The following is a 12,422-nucleotide window of genomic DNA, read 5'->3' on the forward strand; positions in this document are numbered from 1 at the left end:
AAGGAGCCGGCGCGGTAGCAGCATGTCACACACACACTCTCCGGTTTCCGCATTTACGAGCTTTTATGGGATTGATACTCTGATATTCTGATTAGTTGTATGTTTTGGTTTTCAGACATGGTTCAATTTATATTATGGTTGATCAAACGATGTTTTAGTTATTAATATTTTCTAAAGTAACGTTTTTAAACAAAAAATTTTGGATGTGAAAATTGGGTCGTTACATTTTACCTTGGAATGATGGCCAATATGATGTAGATTTTGGATCTACTTCCCCTCTCCTGTTTCCTTCACCTTCAACCTCCACAAATCCTCCAAAAATGCTTACAAAGGCTCTTACTTTCACTCAAGGGGGGTTACTACCACAAACCACTTTCTGTAGGGAGCTAAGGTGCTTAGGGAGGCTACAAGAGCACTTAATGATCTTTGTATAGGGGAAAAAACCCCAAAATTAAGGTTTTCTCTTTACAGCTCCAACTCGCCGAGTCGGGCCTTCCGACTCGCCGAGTTGGTCCCGATTCGCGCCCCTGATTAATGCCCCTACTTGACGAGTGGGACTCTTAACTCGCCGAGTCCATACACCAAAAACCTTGAAATTAACTCAATCAAATAATACCTAGGATAGGTGTTACAAGTCTCCCCCACTCGAATTAGACTTCGTCCTCAAATTTTGTTGACCTAAACAAATCTAGGTAGTGCTCTCGCATTTCCTCTTCCGGCTCCCAAGTCCATTCGAAGCCCCTTTGATGCTATCATTGCACCTTTATCAGCCTTACCTAATTGTTACGAAGAACCTTGGTCTTCCTATCAAGGATCACAACGGGATTCTCGATATAGTTCAAGCTCTCATCCACCTGTATATCGCCCAAAGAAATGACCACGGACTCGTCAGTGACACACTTCCGAAGCTCAGACACGTGGAAGGTGTTGTGAATCTGACTAAGCTCCTCTGGCAGATCCATGTGGTATGCTACCCTGCCTACCAGGGCCATGATCCTAAACAGACCTATGAAGCCCCTCTTTCAAAACCTGATAATTCCCTTCCAGGGCAACACCTTTAGCAACACAAAATCTCCCACCTGGAATTCGAGATCCGATCGTCATCGATCGGCCTAACTTTTTTGACTGCTCTACATGACCCGCAACCGATCGCGTACTTGTTGAACCAGTCCTATCGTCTTGAGCACCGACTCAGTGCTCCCTATGACCCGGTGCCCAACCTCGTCCCAACACACCGGGGTCCTACACCTCTGACCGTATAACATCTCAAATCGAGCTCGGTCGATACTAGCATGATAATTGTTGTTGTACGAAAACTCAACAAGTAGAAGGTACATATCCCAACTTCCCCCCGAAATCCAGTACACATGCGTGCAACGTGTCTTCTAGTGTCTGGATCATGCTCTCGCTCTGACCGTCGGTCTGGGGGTGGTACGCCGTACTAAAATGTAGTTGAGTACCCAGTTCCTCATGGAACTTCTTCCAAAACCTGGATTTAAACCAGACATCTCTGTCAGAGACTACCGACACTTGCACACCATGCCTTGCCACCACCTCTCGAACATAAATATCTGCTAATTTCTCTCTCTCTCTCTCTCTCTGTGTGTGTGTGTATATATATATATATATATATATATATATATATATATATATATACTCTCGGTGATCAGAATGAAGTGGGCACTCTTCATCAGTCTGTCTACGATCACCCATATGGCATCCACGCCCCTCGATGTCCTGGGTAGCTTCGTGATGAAGTCCATAGTGATCTCGTCCCACTTCCACATTGGAATGGGTAGTAGCTGAACCTTTCCATGAGGCTGCTAATGCTCGGCCTTGACCCTCTTGGCAGGTCAAGCACCGCTCTATGAACCAGGCAATTTCCCGCTTCATGCAAGGCCACCATTAACCTAGTCTCAAATCCATATACATTTTCGTAGCCCCTGGGTGTATAGAGAACTTAGACTTTTGCGCTTCCTTTAATAGCCTTTGTCTCACTACCCCTATCACGGGTACCCATACTCGGCCACACTGTGTTATAAAACATATCATTATGTATGATTTGATGAGTAGATAGAGCAATCATATGAGTCGAAGTTTATCCATTCCTTTTACCCTTGGAGGGATAAAAACGATATCCGTGGGCCCCTCGATGATTTAGTGGTGACACCCCTAAGTGCTTGGCCAAGCCTGGACTGATTTGATCTGTTCAATTAGTTGGTCTTCATAAATCAAAAATCAAGAAACAACAGATGGGCAGAGAGAATGATTAAATCCATGTCTCAATCCATATGATATCTAGAATAGAGGAATATATGATACTTTATCTAATGGACACGTCATTGACTAGGCTAGAGTTCGACAGCGGATTTTAAGAGCTATGATTGCTAGTCAGGTTGGAGTCATGCTTGTAATAATAGTTATTAGACTTATCCAAGTGGGAGACTATTGGATTAGGTGTCTAAGACCATAACTATTATTGGTATGTATTTGACCCGAGAATAGCATGGTCCATTTGGGTTGCATATCACCAGGACAATTTGATAGGATAGACTTTTGAGAAGAGGTTATTTATGATTCGTTAATATATTATAAGTTCTAATATATTAATATGAAATCATATTATTTAATTAATATTGATCAAGACTTAATTTGGAATTAATTATGTGATCAAAAAGAGACTATTTAAATATAAGGGGTTGATTGGTAAATCATTCATTCTTATGGTGTGGGCCAATGATCCATAATTCCTTAGGTTGGGCTAAACCCATGTGACAACCCATGGATGATCCATGGAGGTTTAAACCCATGGATCCTAAGGAATATGGAAGGTCATGGCCATTAAGGCTTACATTGTATAACCCTAATCTTGCCACACTATATAAGAATCCCTTAGCATCCAAAATGGTACACTAGTGATCTTGGAATCCATGAGTCGATTTTGTGCACTAGAAAATCTCTGTTAAAAGCTTCCTTTTTCATAGGTGTGTTGTGATTCCATTTAACGCATTCATACTATTGGTGCTAAGTTCTTAAATACCAAATACAACAATGTTTCCAACTACAAAAATAGGTATGTCATCTAACTAGAACTTTGTAGTAAAGATACTCTATTGTATGATAGTTAGGATGATGCTTTGAAAAATTAAAGTTTGCATGTATATTAGAGAAAACATTGATCCAAAGAATCTACGGTTGCATGTACACCATATGAGTGTTAGAATGTTCAAAACCCTTCAATTCGGCCCTGGAGTTCTAGGCTGGGGATATGGTTCTCCTGAAGTTGGCACCTTGGAAAGGTGTTATCCGGTTAAGGAAGCGGGGCAAGTTAGGCCCCAGGTACATCGGTCCCTTCAGGGTTGCAACCTGGGTGGGCAAGGTAGCTTATAGATTGGATATGCCAGCCGAGCTTAGCCAGATTCACAGTATCTTTCATGTCTCTTAGCTGCGTAAGTGCTTGGTAGATGACTCTGCAGTGGTACCTCTAGAGGATATTCAGGTGGACGGTAGCCTGAACTACATCGAGCGACCATTAGCTACCCTTGACAAGAATTCAAAGGATCTAATGAACAAGAGGGTTGAGATGGTGAAGGTGTAATGACAACACAACAAGGTCTCATGATGGACTTGGGAGTTGGAGTACGAGATGAGGGAGCACTACCCCAAGCTTTTTCCAGATGCAACAGTAGACTTCTAGGACGAAATCTGAAATAAGTGGGAAAAATCTGTAATGTCGGGTTCCTGGTATGTATTTTAAATAAGAATTATGTATTTTTATACTACGAGTCAACGAGTTGGAGGCCCCAAACTCATCGAGTAGGGGTAGATCTTGGTCACGGGTGGAAGAGTCTACTCGACGAGTCGGAAGCACCGACTCGAAGAGTAGAGTTGTCTGAATGAAACTCTATTTTAGGTTTTGCACCCTATTTAAACACCTTATATGGCCCCCATTCTAGCCTCCATCACCTCCAAACCCTGTTCACGAAACCCTAATCAACTTTTGAGTGTTCTTGAGCTATTTTGTGCCATTTTGTGATTTGAAGCTTGGAGAAGGAAGGAAAGGCTTGGAGATTCAAGAAGAAGGCAGTAGATCCAGAGCATGGGTTGCATTTCCAGCTTGTTTGAGGTATAAAGCTTAAAACTTGGCTTTCCATCACCTAGATCTTCTTTAGGGCTTGTATATTGTCATTTTTGGGCCATTTCCAAGTCACTTTCGGAATTTGAGTGCATATTAGAGTGATTATTTTATATATAGGAACATTTGAGCTTGGGAAGCTTAAAGTTGCCACCTTTATTGAGCTATGGCCCTATCCCATGCATTAGAACTCCTTTATGGCTTGGTTTTAGTGTTCTAGCTTCATAACGCCCATGCATGCATGTAAAATTTGTAACTCTACATGTTATATCGAACCTAGGAGGTCAGATCTATGATTTGGATGCAATAAGCCCGACTAAAATCGATTGGATAGACTTGAACTTTAGGGGACTCGACGAGTCGTTCATAGGACTTGACAAGTCAGGTTGTGGTTCCCCAACCTTTTCTGTTTCTAAACAATCTGGTTGAGTCTAGAAGAGGACTCAACAAGATGGACATGATTATTTTGTTAAAAGCAAATGTCCCGACTATTATGAAGAAGAATTCAACGAGTTCAAGGAAGAGCTCGGCGAGTGAAGGGTTAAACGTCCCAACTGATATGAAGAAGGAATCGACGAGTTCAAGGATGAACTCAGTGAGTCATGAACAAAAGTTCTTGATTATGTATGAAGGAGAACTCTACGAGTTCAATGAGAACTCGGTGAGTTAGGAGGAAAAGTACCGACTATTTAGGAGGAACTCGAGGAGTAGGAGCGAAGTCCCAGAATTTTATGGATTATGGAACTCAACGACTTGGTGGACCAACTCAGTGAGTTGAGTCAACCGGATGTTGACTTTGACCAAAACTTGACGTTGACCAGGGTGCTGACCTTGACTTGGACTTTGACCTGAGTTGACCCTTGAAAGGGTTATGAGTATGAAAGGGTAATTAAGGAAGATTGTTATGTATAGGAATTTGAGAGAAGTTGATCCCAGCGCTGAGGATATTTCACCTACTACACAACATTGAGGTGAGTTACCTTCCAGTAGAAGTGGGTCTAAGGCACCTAGGTCGGCCCACTAGTAAGAGTTATAGTATAGATGATTGTATTTGTGATAATTATCTGGTATGTTGCTATCTGTTATGATTATGTGCTAGTATGCTATGATGTGATGTGATATATAATAGGAGGGGTAGGAGAGACCCTAGTACCGGTCAATAGGGCCGAAGGGGTATGCCAACACCCAAATAAGCTAGATAGTATATGACTTATATGTTTATGAAATAAGATGCTAAGTGGTAGAGTAGGGGTGAAATAATCCCCGGTACCGGTTGAAAGGACCGAATGGGTAGGCCAGCATCCTGATATGCTAGGCAAGGTTACTAGTCAACAGGACCGAAGAAGTAAACCAACACCCTGATATGCTAGGCAATGTACTGGTCGAAAGGACCGAAGGGGTAGGCCAACACCCTGATATGCTAGGCAAGGTTACCGGTCGACATGACTGAAGGGGTAGGCCAGCACCTTGATATGCTAGGCAAGGTACCAGTCGACAGGACTGAAGGGGTAGCTAGTACCTAGATACGTTGGACAGTATGTGCTATGTATGGTATGTGGTATGATGGAGTAATTCACGAAGCTTTGTGTTTACAATTTTCAGTTTTGTTTTCATGTACCTCTTCATCGAAAGAGAAGGAGCCGACACGGTAGCAACGTATGACACACACATGATTCCGTATTATGAGATTCTTGAGATTATACTATGATATTGTTAATATTTTATGATATGGTTTTCAGACATGTGACTAAGGTTTTATGACATGAAGTGACTTGCTGACGTTTTCTTATAATTGTTTTTATAATTCGTTATATCAAATGAAATTTTTGGTCTTGAAAATTGAGATGTTACATATATTTAATGAATAAAACTTAAAATTAAATAGGAAATGTATATAATGAATAACACTTTACATTAAATAGGAAATGTATATAATGAATAACCAAATCTATAAAAGTATGTTGAAAAGAACCGTTTCTAGGAAGCTCAAAAGGTTTGGATCGAATCCCAGAAACATGTAAACCATAGGGATTATTTTTACAATTTTGTCTAAAAATTATCATAAGGGAAAAATAGTATTTTTCAAGTTGATGAGGGATCAAAACCACAACGAAACCTGATTTGTTAGACGTAATTTGCAAGTTGGAAAGTTGTTAGATCAAATCCAAAGAAAATGAGAAACCATAAGAACCAATTTTGCAATTTTGTTTTCTTAGAATGACTAATTTTATTTACTCCTAAAAAATCCTAAACCCATGTTATGTTTTAGAGGAGACTTTGACCATCAACTTTAAAAAGAGAAAATGATACTATATCATTGAGCTAAAAACCTTTTAATATTGATACCTAGTTATTTACATAGATAATAAGACTTTTTAAGTTACAAGTTACTAACAATTTCTACAATGAATTTAAGTACAAATTACCGTATAAATCTTACTGTTAGTTAACATTTACATTTAACATGATTTTAAGTTAATCAGATTATATTGAGATAGTTTATCATTTAGGTTCTTAGGTTTGAATTTAATAAGTTTCAGCCATGAAATGATATGTTATTAAAAATATATGGATTTGGGTTGTTGCAATTTGGATTTAAACCAAAAACAAAAAGTAAAATAAAATATTTTGATATTTTTGTTAGAAAATCATAAATGAAATAGAAAATCATGAATGAAATATTGGAAATTAAAAAAATAAAAAAATAAATAAAACTTGTCTAAAGGACCTCGTAGTGTTTGGTTCCTAGTTCTCGGCTATAAACCAAAAATAGACGGTTTTGGCGTTCTAAATTAAAGTTCATTTTGATTTAATCTTTTTTTTTTTCAAGCCATTTATATTATATTCTCTACTTTATATCTTTATAATTTATATAAACATAAATATAAATTATATTAAATATTAAATATTAAAAATTAGATGTAACTTTGGATCCGACGATAATGTCACCATCATTAAATCAACAACGCGTTTATGGGTGTGCGCATGCTCCCAACAACTGACACGTAATAAAACCAGAAATATTGATTTTTCCCCAACGAATATGGAATATTAATTGTTTTATATTGTTTCAAGAAAATGAGACATACTATTTAATAAAGGGATTATTCTAAAATATCTATAATAAATCGTAGATTATTAACACAACATTTTGAAGAAAACTAAGATTATATTTGAGTGTACAGTGTACTATTGAAAGAATTAATTAATAATACTAGTTGATAAAAAATGATATTTAGTAAATACTACTTAATTGATTAAAAAAAACATTATAAAATTATATCTAAAAAATATTATTTTTATAATTTATTAAAAGTATATTTAAAAATTAAAAAAAAAAAAAAAAAAAAAAACTCCTGAAAAATAAGATTAAACAGTTTTTTTAAACTAAATTTTAAGTTATTTTTTGATTTTCAAACACAACAAATTAAAAACTCAAAATATAAACTAAATTTATAGTTAGACTGGAAAGTATCAAACAAAATCTCATATATATATATATATATATATATATATATATATATATATATATATATATATATATATATATATATATATATATATATATATATATATATATATATATATATATATATATAGTTTTGTCACTTGATGTATTTTATTATGGAAAGAAATATTTTGTCATTTTCCAGTTATTTCAGTTTACGCGTTTTTTGGATATTCCATTACTTCAAAATTTATTATTCCAAAATTAATAATTAAGAAAGGAAAAGGCACCAAATAACGCGTGAACACACTCTTTTTCTCTTCATCCCTTCATCCAAAACACACATCAACACATCAACACACAAACACAACGCTGTTTCCTCTCTGTTTCATTGAAGCTTCTTCTTCTTCAATGGCTATTTTAACCACAGTTTTTCTCGTCTTTCTTTTCATAATTGGCCTCGTTTCGACTCTTTTAAGAATACCCACAAAGAAAATCGCATCTTTAGTTCAACTTCAATCGCCCTCCACTCAAGATTCAGTCAAGAATCAAAACATCGAACAACAGAAGACCAAGAACATCAAGATGGTGATGGAGAAAAAGGTGAGTTTTGTTCCTGATTCGAGGGAAAGAAAAGCAGAATTGAAGAGCGTTTTCGCGACTTTCGACAAGAACAAAGATGGGTTCATCACAAAACAAGAGTTGAGTGATTCGCTCAAGAACATCGGGATCTCAACAAATGAAAAGGACGTGTTGGAAATGGTTCAAAGGGTTGATGTTAATGGCGATGGATTGATCGATTTCGGTGAGTTCTGTGAGCTTTTCGAGTCCATGATGAGTCGTGAAGACGAAGAAGGGGAAAAAGTTGATGATGGTGATCATGAAGATGGTGATTTGAGAGAAGCTTTTGATGTGTTTGATGGGGATAAAAATGGACTCATAAGTGTTGAGGAATTGGGATTGGTTTTGGATTCGCTGGGATTTAAAGAAGGGAAGAAATTGGAAGATTGTAAGAAAATGATAAGCAAAGTTGATATTGATGGAGATGGCATGATCAATTTTCATGAGTTCAAGAACATGATGAAGAATGGTGTTAGTCTTATTTCGATTTCTTGATTGTTGTTAGTGGGAAAAATCTATGGTTTTTTCATGTTAATTGGTCCATCGGTTATATACTGGTATAACAAACAGATTAGATGTAGCCATGTAGGTATTTGAATCTCTGGGAAATGTATATATAATGTTAGGCATTTAACTTGATTTTCCCCAATTTGTGTTTGGTGGTTTAAATGTAATGTTACTAGTTTGGTTTTCGACTAGAAAATAGTTTTTATTTTTTTCATGTGTTTAATCAGGATTTTTATATTATTTTATATGGGTGAATGTCATAAGTTTGTTATTTAAGTCATAATTTGGCCTCTCTCCTTACTATATTAGGTAGTTTTCAACACGTTAATTTGATATTGAGTTTGACATTATACCTATTGTTGTATTCAAAATATATATATATATATATATATATATATATATATATATATATATATATATATATATATATATATATATATATATATAATTTATCCCTTTAGAGTTATATCGCATGAAGTTGACATTCTATTATGACATCCCATATAATAGAATTACATGATTTAAATGCATTTTATATTTTTATATATAAGGGTGAATGTTATAAGTTTCTTATTTAAGTGACAACTTGGTCTTTCGGTATATAATTGGTAGATTTCAACACGATAAATTGGTATTAAATTTTACATGATATCTATCTATTGTTGTATATTGTATTCAATACTAGTTGTGAAACTATTATATTATATAGATTAATTAAAAAACAGTTAAATATAAAGTTCTAAATATTTTTTATCTTTTAAATTTAAGCAAATAATTTAAGAAAATAAATAAAATTAATTAAATAATAATAAGCTTTAATTTTAAAATTTTAAAATTAAAAAGTAAATATATTAATGAAATTAATATACATTTATTATTATATTTAATGCAATTATTAATTAAAATATTATGTAGAATTTTATAAAATAGAAAAATCTATAAAATTGACATGTGAAAAAAAATTAATTAAAAATAATCACAAAATGACATTTGGCAAAATAAATAAGAGTCTGACATATCGCAAAAAAACATTCATTTATTAGGGATGATAATATAGTTTGTTCACATCCCATAAAACATAATTACTATATCGAAGATAAAACATAATTACTATATCGAAATGCAAAAGTGAAAACAAAATAATAGCTTCTATTAAATACAATTAAAAGAGTAGTAACATAAAAAGAAACGGAATACAATTAGGTGTCATTTTATAACATTAATCATATTTTATACATTGCGGTAATTGTCTTGTACAAAACGTTAGAACCAATGATCAGGAGTTTCAATAACCTCAAAAGGTGCTCCTTGGTGTTGGTCCACACCACTTGTGGCCTGTGGGAAACAAATCGTTTTTGATCTTGTTTGCTTGTTAGTTGTTATATACAAGTACATCATATGAACAAACATTGTATGTTCAACCATGTAGGTGTGAAATCAGAACTCGTATATTATATTATGGAATAGGATTGATAAATGATTTGTTTTAGTAAAACAAGTACGTGCTGGCCTTTCATTACACATATAAGATATAAGAGTTTATTGATACGTTTATTGAAATGAAATGGTATAAAACATTGTCTTTAGGCTGGTGAGAGTAGGCTTGGCAACCTCGGCGAACACTAGGCCTAGGACCCGGCATGCCGAGCCTTGCTCGACAATTCGGTGGAAAGATGCTGAGTTTGACCGAGTAAATGTGAAACAATGGGAGGGGGTAGGGGCAATCACTATATTTGATTTAAATGTTTTTCTAAAACTCCTATAAATACAACCTAATTTATTCATATACCACATCAAAACCTTCGTCTACTTCTCAAACATTCTCTCTACAAATGCCATCTTCATCGGGTATGTTTGATGTGTTGCATGATACAACCATAGCGGTTATTCAGGAGGCTGAACAGAAGATAGAAGAACTACGGCAACAAAATATGGATAATGTGTGCTGGAGAAAAAGAAGGTACATACAAAGACATCGTGAGATGGCTAACGAATGATTCATGCATGATAATGTGTGTTGGAGTTCCTAAAGAAGGTTGCGGAGCCAACATGTTTCGACAACGACATTAGCGACACCCCTATATTCTACTTCCACGCTCGAGCGGGATACGGTAGCTTGGCGTTTGAAAGACCATGATATCAAGTTGTCGCTGAGATAAACGCACTAGCTATTAGTGGAACGATATAAAGCAGTGCATCCCCCCTAATCTGCATCGAAGTAAGCAGTGAGGCTTATAGTAAAGAAGGGATGAATATGAAGGTCGTGGTATAAAGTACCCTAGATATATCGTAAGATGCGTTTGAGCGCATGAAAGTATGGCTCACGAGGATCATTCATGTAAAGACAAATCTATTTAACAGCAAAAACAATATCTGAGCGAGTGAAATTCGAGTACTGGAGTCCACCTGCAAGACTACGTTATAGGATCGAGTCATGAACTGGAGTACCATTATGATTGAACTTTGACTGGGTGTTAGTAAGGTTGCGACATGGATTACATGAAGACATGTGAGCTCGGTCAAGAAATGCCAACGAATATTTGCGTTAAGATAGAAATAACCCTGAATGATACCTTGTAGCCTAATTCCTTAGAAAATAAGACAAATCTCCCATATTCGTCATGGAAAAATCGATAGAGAGTATAGACATGATGTGAGAAATCAAGGCGGTCGAGGAAGCTATGAGGATGACACCGCCAACATATAGAAGAAGAAAGGTAGTGAGCGAGCCATTATGGTATGTAAATAAGGAGGAATATGATTTGTTGTGAATGAATCTGATCCGGGTGATAACTTGATGAACCTATGAAATCAGGATCGAGGGGCTTGCTTCAATCTTTATAGGAATTTCTGTAGGAGGAAAACATATTCAGGATGATTTAGATGATGGAAGCTAGATTGATGCATGTAAATAGTCTCATGAAGTTGGCCATGTAATAATGCATTCTTGAGATCAAGATGAGGGATGAGCCAGTGGCGGGATATGGAAATGCTCAAGATTGAGCATATAGTGGCCGGTTTAACAACATGACTGAAAGTCTCATGACAATCGATATCGGGTCTCTAAATTTTCCTATTTGTAATCAGTCATGCTTTATACCAATCTAATGATCCATGTGCCATGTATTTCTTTTATATATATATATATATATATATATATATATATATATACACACACACACACACACATACATACATGAATACAATGAGTGTAACCTAATGGGCTTACAATAAATACAATATATATGGCCTATATATACACTTGGCTAAATATATTATATAATATACACTAATAGACCATCATAGTTTGAGCAGGAGCACGAGTGAAAAACTCAAACTAGACCGAAAATCCATGAAGAGTGAAGTCGGGAGGCCCTTCGTGAAGATATCTGCGTACTGATGACTGGAAGGGACGTGTAAAAACCAAACTAGCCAGCGGCGACTTTATCCCATACAAAATGTATAACTATCTTGATATGGTTAGTTTGTTGGTGTTAGACGGGATTGGCCGATAAGTAGATTATGATGACATTATCACAATATACGATGATACCTTTGGTTAGCAGGCAGTAGAGTCCCCGAAGAAGGTTTGCGGAGCCAACATGTTTCGACAACGAAATTAGCGACACCCCTATATTCTGCTTCCACGCTCAAGCGAGATTCGGTAGCTTGGCGTTTAGAAGACCATGATATCAAGTTGTCACTGAGATA

General features: G+C 35.9%; 1 pseudogene; it reads left to right on the plus strand.

Annotated features, from left to right (window-relative positions):
• Window positions 1–7,912: 7,912 nt before the first annotated feature.
• Window positions 7,913–8,956, plus strand: LOC144998195 (calmodulin-like protein 3 pseudogene; annotated as a pseudogene).
• Window positions 8,957–12,422: the final 3,466 nt, after the last annotated feature.

This window comes from Lactuca saligna, chromosome 5, assembly GCF_052625555.1.
Source record: "Lactuca saligna cultivar CGN05327 chromosome 5, ASM5262555v1, whole genome shotgun sequence".
NCBI classification, from domain to species: domain Eukaryota; kingdom Viridiplantae; phylum Streptophyta; class Magnoliopsida; order Asterales; family Asteraceae; genus Lactuca; species Lactuca saligna.